This window comes from Hypomesus nipponensis, chromosome 22, assembly GCF_054491055.1.
Source record: "Hypomesus nipponensis isolate SF chromosome 22, ASM5449105v1, whole genome shotgun sequence".
Taxonomy (NCBI): Eukaryota; Metazoa; Chordata; class Actinopteri; order Osmeriformes; family Osmeridae; genus Hypomesus; species Hypomesus nipponensis.
In genome coordinates, this window is record NC_140382.1 from 6,867,501 (window position 1) to 6,881,559 (window position 14,059).

General features: G+C 45.8%; 1 protein-coding gene across 2 annotated transcripts in view; it reads left to right on the forward strand.

The window, feature by feature from the left end:
* The first annotated feature begins 10,157 nt into the window (after positions 1–10,157).
* Positions 10,158–14,059, forward strand: part of znf462 (zinc finger protein 462) — a 31,334-nt gene continuing 27,432 nt past the window's right edge. For both annotated transcript variants that reach the window (XM_084686989.1, XM_084686990.1), the window contains exon 1: positions 10,158–10,284. The gene's annotated coding sequence lies outside the window, so the exon portion shown is untranslated. The remainder of the gene's footprint in view (positions 10,285–14,059) is intronic.

The following is a 14,059-nucleotide window of genomic DNA, read 5'->3' on the forward strand; positions in this document are numbered from 1 at the left end:
ATGTGACCTGTGAAGAACATACACACTTGAACAAATCAACTAAACTACAGACGTTTAACCTGTTTACCCAGAATCACCTGGGACGCAGATCAGATCTTGACATGCAGCGAGATACGTTGTAACAAACACAACTCCTTCCTCCCGCAGTCGAGGTGAGATATGACAGTTGCTGGGGAATGTTAAAAAATCTTTTTGAACTGACACCGTGATGTGTTCCTCAGTAAGACTTAAACAGTGTCTGAACAGTCAGAAGTCGGTTTCCTGTTTCCTGTTTCCAGTGGGTGCTCCTCTCCTAGCTGCTAGGCCTCATTAGAAGCTGTGCTGTGGCCACTCCTCTCTCCTGGGGTACGCTGGCTTTGATGACATATTCAGATGTGTTTACAGGTAACTCACAAAAAAGACAATACTGTTGAAACAATGACAGATGGCAATGATGTGATAACAACATTCTCTTTAAGAATTCCATTCACCGAAATTGGAATCTTAGTTGAGTTTAATCAGAGCTTTGGGATGATAGACTACAGTCTGATTCAAAGCTGGCATCTTTTCTCAAGAGGGTCAAAAGCCAGCCTGTAGAAATACAAGATCCCTCTTAGTTGATGATGAATTCAAGGACACAAGGAGGAAGTGTGGTCCAAGGACGATCACAAAAACAGGATTTACCCAGCTGTCTTCCACAGATCCCTCAGTGAGTTGTTCTAACCCCAAGGCATTTCACAGTTGCTTCTTTCCTTTGAGAGTTCTCTCTCTCTCTCTCTCTCTCTCTCTCTCTCTCTCTCTCTCTCTCTCTCTCTCTCTCTCTCTCTCCCCCCCTCCCTCCCTCCCTCCCTCCCTCCCTCCCTCCCTCCCTCCCTCCCTCCCTCCCTCCCTCCCTCCCTCCCTCCCTCCCTCCCTCCCTCCCTCCCTCCCTCCCTCCCTCCCTCCCTCCCTCCCCCCTTCCTTCCTTCCTTCCTTCCTTCCTTCCTTTCAGACAATGTTTAACTACTTAAATCACTGAGGACTCTTTTCATGATTCACCACCTGATAACATTCTCTCCAGAGCTGCTCTGAAGCTCACCGCCCCCCTTCCCCCAGACCTCCTGCATTTACACTCTGTTACATCATTAACCCCCCTGCCTCTCCTCATCTCTGCCTGAGAGGTGAGGGTGCATCCGTGGGTGGGGCCTACTGGTACTCTGGGGGTTGGGGTGTGGTGGGGGTGGGGGGTTGACAGAGATAGAGAGGATTACTGTGGTATTACTTCTGCCTCTAATGAGAAGCTACCTGAACCACAACCTGTCATAGGTAAATCCCAGCCTACACACTCATACACCTTCTTCACACATCTACACACACAGTCAACCCTTCTTCACGCACCCCCACACACACACACACACACACACATGCACACACACAGAACCACGCTGAATCTCCTGCATGCTAAGTATTACATTGTGTTTCACACACTGTAGCATGCTACGTATACATGGTGACATGGATAACCAATACTTTTTGCTCTGCTGACAAGTACACATACACACTCACACACTCCACGACACACACACACCAAGACACACATACACTAAGAGACACATACACCAAGACACACACTCACACAACAGTCTGATCTGTCAAACCCATGAGAGATACCCACCACCTTCCCCACCGCCCCCAGGGTTGTTCTCTTTTGATACTGTCCACAGTGAAGGTGCAGACTGGCTGCTTTATTTGTCCTGGTAATTTCTGCTTGGTGTGGCTGACAGGCGTGATGTTCTCCGTTACGATGGCGCCCAGGAAAGTGCTGACTCGGACACTTGTCCCATGAGCTCCTCACTGCACGAGATTGTGCTGACTCCAAGGCCTGTCAACACCACCTCAACAAAGAACTCAAATTAAGCGCTAGCTTATTCTGGTTTAGTGTTCTCTCTCTCCCTCTCCCTCTCTCTCTCTCTCTCTCTCTCTCTCTCTCTCTCTCTCTCTCTCTCTCTCTCTCTCTCTCTCTCTCTCTCTCTCTCTCTCTCTCCCTCCTCTCTGTCTGTCTGTTTAGTATTTTGTATGTTGTTTAACATCTCGTATTGATCAATTGGTAGCCCTCAGTGGGACCACAGAATATCTGCCTTTGTAGGGAACACATTAGAGGTGACCCGGTCTTCTATTTTGAAGGTATCTTACCTGGTACTGTGTTCTGTCACTGTATTCAGTTCAAATCCAGCAGACACAGAGTAGTAGAAGAAAGGTAAATAAACGAGACAAAGAGGAAGAGAAAGAAGAGAAAGAGAGAGAGATCTAAAGTCTTTCTTGGGCAGTCAAAACTGCCAGATACCAACCATTTAAAACATCATGGACATTACAGAAATCAAATAGAGAGAGAGACAGAGAGAGAGAGAGAGAGAGAGATAGAGAGAGAGAGAGAGAGAGAGAGAGAGAGAGAGAGAGAGAGAGAGAGGTTAGATAGTGGCAGGTGAACCTACATCAACCTCACCATTGTCTCTTGGGACTGTGCTGTTAAAACGACACAAGCAGTGATGTCTGAAAGCTGATCTGATCTGCAGTGTTAATCCAGGACTCTGTGTGAGCTCACTGTGTGAGCTGGTGCCACAAAACACAGACATGAACGAGGGGTTTCTCTCCAGATGCCATCATGAAAATGTAGTGTACAAGGACGACCTCACTGTCTGAGACAACACACGGGTGTGTCAGGGACATGGACAGACAGAGACCAGACAGATAAGTAGGATTCCTTCACCGACAAACACAGAGAGACAAAGAGAGAAAGAGAGAGGGATAGATAGATAGATAGATAGAGAGAGAGAGAGAGATAGAGAGAGAGAGAGAGAGAGAGAGCGTAGGGTTGGTACTGTTGGGTTGTTACATGTCAGCGTCTTGTCTCTACCTCCTTCTCTCCATTTGGACTTGATCTTATTTGAGGCGGTTTAGAAAAGGGTAACTGACAGCAAAATGGATTAAGTGGTGTTTGCTGATGGAATACATACTGTATTAAGAATGTGGCTCCGCAATTGTGGCTGCTCCATTTGCAATGCGTATGACTTCTGCTGAACCAGATCAATCACGCTTTCCTCTCCTCCTCTCCTTCCATCCTCCTCTCCTCCTCTCCGCCCTGGTGGCATCTCAGAGGAGAGAGCAAGCAAGAGAGAGGGTGATGGAGGGAGAGAGAGGAGCATGAGAGCGAGGGAAGAAGCGAGAGAGGGGCAAGAGGATGAGGGAGGGAGGTAGAGAAAGAACTCTTGATCACCTGCTTTGTCTGAAGTGAGTCACCTTGCAAATATATGAATAGTAAACGTGGAGAAGGTAATCTGGTGCCTGCCTGCTACACAGACACATTTACATAGCTGCCAGGTTCTGCTGTTAACTACTGCATCTTAGGACCTGCCTCCATACACATTTCTTTCTTTCTTCATTTATTTCTAAATGTATTTCTCTTCCTCCCCCTTTCTTCTCCTCCATTCTTTCTTTCTCTTTCTCTCTCTCTTTATCTCTCCCTCCACTTTCCTTTTCTCACTCTCTCCATGTCTCTTATTCCTTCCCTTATTTCAAAATGTGTCTTCCTATTTCCTCCTCCACTACTCTCCCTCTCTCTTCCTCTTTCTCTCTCCCTCTCTTTCTCTCTCTCCCTCCCTCCCTCTCTTTCTCTCTCTCAGATGTCAGTAAGTGGTGTTTTTTCCCCGGCAGGATGCATGACAGGGGAGCAGGTGGAACGTAGAGCAAATGACAAGTCTCTCCCACACACCTCTTCACTCAGCCCCTCCGGTTCACTCTCTCTCTCTCTCTCTCTCTCTCTCTCTCTCTCTCTCTCTCTCTCTCTCTCTCTCTCTCTCTCTCTCTCTCTCTCTCTCTCTCTCTCTCTCCCTCCCTCTCCTCTCTCACACACACACGTAAACACACACACCACTGCTCGCTGCCCAATTGATATTCAAATGTAGAGAGACAGCATTCCTCGCTGGCCAAAAAGCCTTCCTTGGCCACACCATGGGGTTAATGGTCTTCCTGCTTCAAACCCTTCCTGCAGGAGAGGAGAGATGAGAGGAGAGAAGGAAGCAGGAGGAAGAGAGATGGAAGACCGGGGTGCTTGTTGTTATTGACAGGGTCCCCTGTGGCCGACTAGCACAGCAGACGTCTCACATCTGGCCATGAGCTATCATTATCTCTGACTTCCTCCTCTGATGAATCTGCTGGGGTCCTGAGCCCTGGGCCTCGTCTGCCCGGCCGTCCGAGGAGCTGCCTGTATTTAATGGGCTCTTTCAGCCCTGCTCCACAGCAGCGGAAGCCTCTTACAAACCCATTTAAGTAGGGTCTATGGATTTCATGGCTCCCCAGGCGCTCTCTCCTATTTCAATAAGGTAAAGTCCAAGGCTTTATCCATCCGTCAATAGCGCAGAGGAACGGACGAGAGAGCAGTTTTTAATCCTCCGACTGCGGCGGCCCCTTGGTCACTGTAGCCGCACTCCGGCAGAGACCTCACGTTGTCCCCTGGATCTTACGGTCCGGGCGAAGGAGCAGATTTACTGTCGCTGTGGAGATGGAGATGGGGTGTGGGGACAGGCGAGTTGAAAAGGAACAGGAGGAGGAAAGGAGAGAGGCAGGGGGTGGAGGGTTGAGGGTTGTGGGGTAGATGGGAGGCAGGGATGGAGCCATGGAGGGATGGATGGAATGTGGGAGGCAGGTTAGCAGGTAGGCAGGGAGGTGTTGTCAATCAAAGCCCCATGTTATCATTGCTGTTGCTGTTGCTGCACAATCATTAACCCAGCTAGTCTCTGAAGAAAGCCAATTCTTTCAGCTGGTGAAGAGTTGAGCAGTGGAAGGTCACAGGTTTCAGTGTCCGAGTGACTAGATTGAAGCCAAATTGACTCGGGACTTGGTGGACAGCTCCTAAAATCTTGAGTTACTGTGGTGGATAGTCAAGCGTGGAACCTTGTCTTTGCTAGTGGGTTTAGCTACTCTCTGTGTCAAGGGGAAGCCATGGGGGTTCTGTATGTGTTGAGATGTGTACTTTATGGGAAATTAGGATGTGTAAAGGAGCAAAACGTTGAACCAACCTAGCTATTTACTGTCATGGAATTTGGTGGCCACTTCTTTCCTTTTGTCTTCTTCTCATTTCTCTCCATCTCTCTTTGTTTCTTTCTCTTTCTTGCACTCTCTTAATTTCTCTCTCATCTACAGGGGGATCAAATATGGCCACATTTTTCCTTTGTACCCTGGTGGAGAAAACTCCTTTTAAAACAAACTTTTTTTTTTCCTCACACACTTCCACACTAGGGATCTAATGACGAAGAACATTGTCAGAGATCATCTTTCCATCAGGTCAGAAAATGTACCTATCAACCCATATCATTCCCCATAAACAAGCTTCCAGCACCACAGAAACAACAGGTTGCTGCGTCAACACACCAGGACACCGTTTCCCCCCTCCAGCACGTGCAGCTGGGACGGCTGTGAGGAAGAGGAGGGGTAAGCAACCCTGGCAGCTTCATCGCTCAGCCTCGGAGAGACGGCACTCTGTTGACAACGCCTCCTGATTGCAACATCACAGCATCCAAAATGAGATGTGTAAGTGTTATGCAAATGCCATGTCTGGCAGCCACACCCTCCATTCCGGAACGGTCCCAGTCCTGTTTAGAACGCCGGAAGACAAATGTCAGAGTCTGACTGAATAATGGCTTAGGGACATGACAATGTCTCCTGAAACCTGCAGGTTGATTCAGTCATGGACTGTAGCTTGATAGCATTATAATAACTGTTATAACTAAGTGGTTTTCAGGGATGGATAGATAATATAGATAAAAAGCGTGTAGATTCAGTGAAAATGTAGAAAATAAAGGATCACTGTTAATGTTTGTGAATGACCAGAAGTAGAGACTAAGAGGATGATAGATTTATTTATGTTATGTGTTACCGTTACTATAATTCTCAAACAAGTGATTTTGGTTTGTTGTTCCTTTTACAACACTTTCTATTTTATGTTTGTATCCTGAAAATTGTGAGTTTTTAACCGATTGTTCGTGCCTGCAAAGGAATACCCTGCAGACAACTTTGAATGTCTATCAAATACGCTTCCTACCTCTTAGAAGTTAACCCCTTCAAGTCGCAATTTCCATCCATAACTTGATGCTTTTTTTCTGTTTGCCCAAACAAATCAGAAGACCAACCTCAACCTTGAATTGTCATTCAAAAGATTTTCTAAGATTGCATACAAATTACACAGCAGGATCCACCATTGTTCGTCCCAACAATTTCTGTCTTCAATTTGTGGATAAGTGAGCCCCTGAAGCTGCTGTCAGACTGTTTGGGTTTGATCTGAAAATAAAACACACATATTCGAACCCCCAACACCACCCAAGCTCAAACCTGAAGGGCCTGAAAATTCCTCTCTTAAACTCTTTCTTAAACTCTATGTATTGATGTGCAAAAATGCTTCTTTGCGCAGTACGGAAAAGTATCACACACAATGGAAAGCACCTCATGTACCTATTTGTTGACGCAGTGTGTCTGAATGGTAAATAACTGGACTGACTGATGATGGGTAGGGAGTGTTGGATGTTGAGAGGTCTACTGGCACGGCCCCTTGCCCCCGTCCCAACTCCAAAGAAGGAGATATTAGAAATCAACTCCCGTCCTCCCCTGACACACAACAGAGCTGAATGATAACAACTCCGCTCATGATAACAATGAGGGTGATTATAATGGTTGTCATTTGACTGTCTGGTTTGATTCATGTCTCAAACAAAAGAATTAGGCTATTGTGTCTTTAACTTGTTCAATAACACTGCAAGGTAGAGAAGACAGAACAGGGAACACACACATAATGGCATAAATGCACACAGATAAATGTGTGCGCACAGTCACAGACATGCACACAAACATAGACACCAGCACACAGGCACACTTTCTCTTTGTCTCATTCAGAACAGTTCTGCTGTATGTACTGACTGAACGTGCTCAAACACATACATAGATACATGCATGAAGTGGGTTGTTGGGGGAGGGGGGGGGGGGGGGAATGGGTCGGGGGGTCTGTGAACAGGTGCTGTACTTGGCAGCTTCCATCCTCCCTTCCCCCCTTGGTTGGCTCCTTTCCTCATCTCCTCTTTCCGTTGACCTGAACGACACTTGCCTAGCCCTACACTTTCCTCCCAACCCCTTATCTCTTCAACCCCCTTCCCCATTGCCTCCTCTCCAGATACTCCTCACCTCTCCCGGTTCCAACCTCCCCCCATCTATTACCCCCCTTCCCCCTCCCCATCTCCCCCTCCCCCCCCCCCTCCCCCCCGTATTCCCACCGGTGCACCATCTGAGTCCATGACGTGTGCTTGTCTGTTTTTAGCTGCACTGGAGGAAGTCCTGGCACCGGCAGGGTTGGCGGCAAAGCGTGCTAGCTTGGGTTGTCCCGGTGCAGTCTGTCCTGGTCCGCCCATATTAATCAGATTTGTTGCAGAAGCCATATGTCCGAGCAGCGTGATAAACCCGGCACCCCTGGGACTCACTGTCACACACACACACACACACACACAAACACACACACATCTACACAAGCATGCACACTCTCTTTCTCTGACACACACACACACACACAAGGTTTGGAGGACCATCCCGGCACATTCCTTCAGTCCACACTACACCGATACAGACACCTCCAAAAACAATTGGATTGGCCAGGAAGTTGGTGTCAGGTGAGTTAATCCATGCTTCCCTCACACCCTGCCATACCTCTCCTGGGCTGGATATGCCAGTATGCAAACTACAGGAATGTGGCCACACCTACGCCGCTCACCCTAACCAGCTTCTCTCCTCCTTCCCTCCCTGTTCCCTCTCTCCACACACACACACACACACACACCAGAATGCAGACTACAGGAATGTTGATACACCAACTGTACATTGCCTGCCATCCTCCCAACTTAACCAGCCCCTCCACCCCACACACTCACCAGTGTTAATGCCCTTGACCGGAGTGCTGGGAAGTATACGTGTGGCTTCAGACGTCATCACCTTCAGCAGGGTTTGAAGCAAGGCTGGCATACTGCAGGACATATCTGTGGTAGGAGGACCTGCTTCAGATCCCATCTGCCTCGCTGTAGGAGTGGGACCAGGAGAGGAGGTTTCATGGGGCCTGGTTTCCCTGGCACAGGTCAGGATGAAAAGTCTCAATAAGTCCTTGAAGACCCACTGCACTCTGTCTACATCGCCAGGCTTGGTCTGGATGTTGAAACCTGTCCTACTTCAGCTCCCAGCGTACAATAGGATTGTGTGCTGCAGTCTAATATGATCTACTGAGAATTTGATCAATTCACCAAGCCTTAGTCTCTACGTGGTATTTTATAGGGGGTCTACAGGACTTTCTCATTGGTGTATGGTTTATGTCTGGGTAAGACATGGACTACAGCACTGTTGTGATTCATTAGTCAGTGATAAGAAGATCCATACACCCATCAGGTGCTGTGTCATAACAGGAAAATAAATATACAGAATATATTACATACAGTGTGAGAAATGTGAATGTATTATTCAGTCTAAATCGTTTTATTTGAATCTACCAACACGCCCTGCCAAGCACAAATTCATCATTCACTACCCCAGGTCTAACGAGAAATGACTTCAGCACGTCAAGCATTATTAACTAATGTGGTATTTCTACATGACACATGGTTACATTTTTCAGTCTGTGGGATAAATCATAAAACAATTACTGCCCCACGTACAGTAATGTGAAAAGGGTTAGGGTTTCACGTCACTTTTATATATGAATTATATTAATCACTTGTCACAGTTTATTTCTGAACGAGAATTTAGACGTAATGCGTTATCTTGTATGCGTTAAAAGATCATTTAAAGTGGATTTATCCTAAAATATCATATGTGCTGACAATACAAAAAGGTCTATAATACGTAGGACTCTCCTAGTCCTAGTTAAATTAAGGTAAAATCAAATAAATGTGTTAGGAATCGTAGTGTCGACGTGCAGTGGAGTCAACATAAAACTACAAAGGGAAATTGTTATCTCAGAAAGTTTAGTCAAAACACAACTTGTTACAGTAACTTACATGAAGAAACAGTTTATCACAACTTTGAGGAAGGGGCATACATTCATTAGTCATGTGTAGCATGTGCTCCTTAATGTGTTTCTAATCCCAGATGTGTCTTCTATACGGCCCCGTTCATATCAGTCAGAAGCAGACAAATATCGCAGGAGCTCAAGGTATCCTGGAACACTCAACACAGCATTAGAAAACCCAGACAACATATTCTACTTGTTCATACAGTCTAACACACACTTAACAACACAGCGGATCAGCCGGGGTCATGGGTAAGGACAAGTGCACTTAAATTCCATTAAGTTCCTTGATCTGCCGATGGATCTCAAGTCAGTCATCCTTGCCCCTCTTCTCCTTCCCTCTCTCCTTCTCCTAACCTCCTCCCCCTATCCCCTCCCCTTTCTCCTCTGCTTTAGATGCATCAGGACAGCTTCCTTCTCTTTTGTCCTGGGCTGCTGTCTTTGTTCTTGAGCTTGTGGACCAGAGGCAGTGACACAGTGGTAGCACGGCTGTTGGTCAGAACCGCAAATCTATCATAACATGGAGCTCCTTGGGTATAGCCTAGCTTAGCCTAGCCCATCGTCATCAGTTGAAGTCATTTGAGTTCATCAGTGCCTATAACACATCAATAATACACACACGTGAGAGCAAATCACATTTGACAGCTCCCTCATTTAATTTTTTATATTAGCCTAGTTTGTCTGTCGATCTGTCTAACAGCTTGTCTGTCTTTTTGTCTGGTAGCTTTTTCTGTTTGGTATGTCACTCAGCATCAGGACCAAAGCCGAGTCCATAACATAGTGAACTGCAGTTAACCCCGATAACGTCGGGGGCGTTTGGATAGGCTACTGTATAGTTTTATTCTCTTACAGTACATGCACGTATATCTGTTAAGGACGGCCATTGAGACGCTTGCTGGGTCGTGTTGTAAATGTGCCTACATGAAGGATGTTCTGCTTCCAGGATACACACGTTGACCATCCTGATGCCGTGTCGTCTCATCGAAAACTCTTGTGCACCCTCTGGTGCTTGCTAGTCTCCCAAACTTCTTTGTGTAGCCTGCTTTGCAGATTGTCTTCCTTGACTGTGTGGTTGCTCATTATTCAGAGACAGACGGATCTCAGGTCATCTGCAGCTGCAGCAAAGCAGAAGCAGGAAAGATGGCGATCATCCACTACTAGACCGGGAACACGCATGAAATACTGGACAGGACAACTTTTGGGAAGATCGCTTCTTCTGGAGAAGACGTAGCTTACCTGTGAGTTTTACCGTAATTTCCTCATTGTGAAGATCACGGCTTAGGGGTTTCGATATCTACGAGAACGTCGTTGTGCTAGATGGAATTTGGAGAGCGCCTCGTGAGTGACCTGGAAAGAGCTTATCCCCTTGCCTTAGTTTAGGAGCTGCCGTGGTGACTCGTGCGAGTATAAGCGTCGCTGGCACCCGTGTAGTCAAAGTCGACTGGGTCTTCTCGCGACCCAACAGTATTCTACCAAGCTTCCATTCGCGTAGCTACAGTATCTGTCGCTTCTTTAATTCTTCAAAGTATCCAGAAGGAAGCGGTTACATGGTTAGAAGGTTGTGTGTGTTGCCAGTCTCGGCACCAGGGTGAGTTTATTCTAGCGTGTCTGGTCAGGGAATTAACGTCTGTCCTTCTGCCGTGTTGTTGTGGGTTGCTGTGGCTCCAAAGAGAGAAGCCATTGCACGGATTGCTCTGCACTCCCCAGCCAGCGCTGAGGGAGCTGAGCCTCCATTAGCGACAGCCTGGCTGGCATCGCCTCTGGTCCACGTCCAGACACCCACTAAAAAGCGATGTCCAGCGTGCGCTCCCAACGGCTTCCCTCAATTAAAACCGTATATCCTTGGATTTAATGGTGTTCTCCGTGTGATCGGACCTATTTAGGTGGATGGAGATACAATTCATTTCAGTTTTACTTTATTTTTTGGTGTATGGTTGATTCTGTACGTCTGCTCGTCCTGGCTGTTTTGGATGCGTATTGCTGTCAGTGCTCTCAAGTCAGGTATGTCATTGTGGGGCTTCACCATAAAATGGAGGAAGGCAGATGAAGCTCCTAGGAGAGCCTGAAGTCAGACTGGAGTCCTCACGCCAGAACAAAGGTGGACTCTCGTCATTCCGAATATCAGACGGCTTATCTTGGATTAGTTTGAAAGTCTACATGGACGAGTGGCTTTCAAAGCGTGGTTAGTTATTTTTGTGGTGTAGATTCTTTACGAAAATACGGTGGAGGTGACGGCCTAAATGTCATCAAATGCTTCTTTGATCTAGCACTTTTCTATAATATAATATTGCAACTAATTAAAAAAAAACTTTTTCGTGGGATTTTGTTGTTGGTCTAACGCTGCAGGATGTGGTTGGTTCTCAGTGGACAATAATGTTGCTTCAGAGGGTCTGACTTATGAATGAGATGGGAATCTTAATGCTGAATAATGCAGTATTTTAGCCCTCTGGTCAGTTGTGTTGAACAAAGTGCTTCACATACTACTAACTCTTAGAGAAGCAAACTGTTGCAAGAAGTTCCTCATGAAGTTATTGAGATATTATTGAGTTTCTCCACCTAAGTTTATCATGTTCAATTATTATTCGAGATTTAGAATCAATGGGTCTCTATGTGGAGGTCAAACATTATTTGAAAGATTCTAATGATAATTTCATTTAATGCCTTTAAATTAGATGATTTGTTCACTTTTAGGGTACATTTATAAATGGCTACACATTATTGATGATATGACTGACAGGCATACTTGTTAAATAGCCTACATGTTCCTATTTTTGATTGATTACAGTATTTAGGTTGATTACAAATGATGAATTTTTATGAATACATAAAATAAAGAGTTAAGAATATACTGGATAGGCTAAACACTTGAGTGTTGAATAGTAAGATTAAATAACAAGTACATTTACATAATGATGAATCTGATGTAGAAGTGTGGTCCATCTAGAGGCATATCAGTGAGGAAACAGAGGTGTGTATAAGTGCGTGGCTCTGCAGTTCCTCCAACCACTGTGCAATCTTGCTGACAAGGAGACTGAGCTAGACACACTCTGACTGCGACAACTGTGGCTTGGAGCAGTAGGAGGAGGAGGTGGTGGAGGAGGAGGTGGTGGAGGAGGAGTGATCAAAATGGTGGCTGGAGCTCCTTATCTCCTGTCAGGACAAACAGGTTCTCAGAACGAAGACGCTTCTGAGAACTTTGAGGTGGAAACACCAGAGGAATGAGGCCATTAGATACCTCCTCAGCATCAGCTCAGCTTTGCTACATATGTCATCTTCAGATGTCGAGACTTCATAGTTCCTCGACCTCCATTATGGATGGGACTTTTTTAGATATCATCTACTTGGTAGGTGTGTTATAGCATGGTAATAGTACAGTAATTCATAGGGTGAGTTAACCCAATGTGTTTTCATCAAATGTTTTTCCTGGTAGGTTGTAGCTCACATGCATTCCACATGACTAGTCAAGTGCAGGGCCAGGGTCAAAGGTCGTTTCTAGTTCAGTGTGTGGCATGGGGGATACTATCCAGCAATGCCGTTCCATTCATTAGACGACTGAATCCAGATTTGTAAATGAATGGAATGGATCCCAGTTACCCTTTTAAACGATACAGAACTTCAGGTGTTTACAATTAAGTCAACCAGAGCAGAGGAGATACGACCCAGGTCCTAGAAGCTAGATGCAAGACCATAGCACAGATATGACAGCTCCCTAACTGTAAGAGTGACCAAATATTTGGACCCTCTTGTAGAAACAGGACCCAGAAAACTATCTCCTAATGGTACTAGATGACATTTACCTTATGAATAGATATTGATAGTAGATATTTCATTCATGTTTGAATATCATAAATGGAAACTGCTTGGATGCTTTGTAAAAAATATGACATAACAGGGTTTTTGGAAGGTATTTGAGGATTACATCAAGAGGAATCCATTTTGAATTTAGGGCGGTAGGGGGTTGGGATTAGACAACTAGAAGGATATGCAAGTTTACTGATGTTTGGACGGGGAGGAAGTGGTTATGAAGCTCTCTCTCACACATATAGTACACACACACATATAGTACACACACACACACACACACACACACACACACACACACACACACACACACACACACACACACACACTGCACTTCACTGCTCCTCTGGAAGTGTACCTTAGGCTGTGGTAGACAGTGGCTGGAGAAACACACAAAAGACAATTGCAATGCTCCAGTGAGCACTTTCTGGACATGGTGCATGGGCTTCTTAGATGTAGCCTCTACTGGTACACACACATAGACACTACAGTCCTATTTTAGGCAAGTTCTTTATGTCAATATTGGGTGGCTGCTAGGCTGCCTAGCTACTCTGTCCACCATTCTTCTGTTGTTTTGCTGCAGCCATATATTTGCACTCTTGAGGTAATAGTATTATAGTTTAACTTAAAGAAGAAAGATAATAATAGGGAGGAAAAAGGGTATCTGACTTTCTAGTTCTGGAGTTTGGTCTATTTCCAAGATCCACCATGGTGGCAATGTCTCTCTTACTCACTCATTCACTTTCTCTCCCTGTCTTCATGAGCTGGCTTTCATATATCCTTGCCCTTATTAAAGCAAATTAATTTTGTGGTTTTTGTCTGTTGATTAGCTATATTAAATGCTCACGTTAAATTGAATCTCAAAATGCTCTGGCACAAAGTTCTCACAAAGTTGTCTTTCTGGAGATCTTATTTGTCTGATCAGTCTGATCCATACTCCTTCTTCCCCTCAACCCAACCCTGGTCTGGATTCTCTGAACCTGCTCAATGGGCCGCCAGGCCACTGTGGAAAAAAAACGGATTCTTCGGAGACGCCCGTTCCTTGGTCTAGTCTGGTGGCTATGGACAAGGCCTTCATTGAGCAGGAACAGGAGTGGTGTTGTGGCAGGACTCTCCACAGGCCTGGCCTCAGAGGCACACAGACCAGTCCAAGGACCATTAAATATTGAAGGGCTTGGAAAGGAGGTCTTGCTGGCTGTAAGTTAATATTGA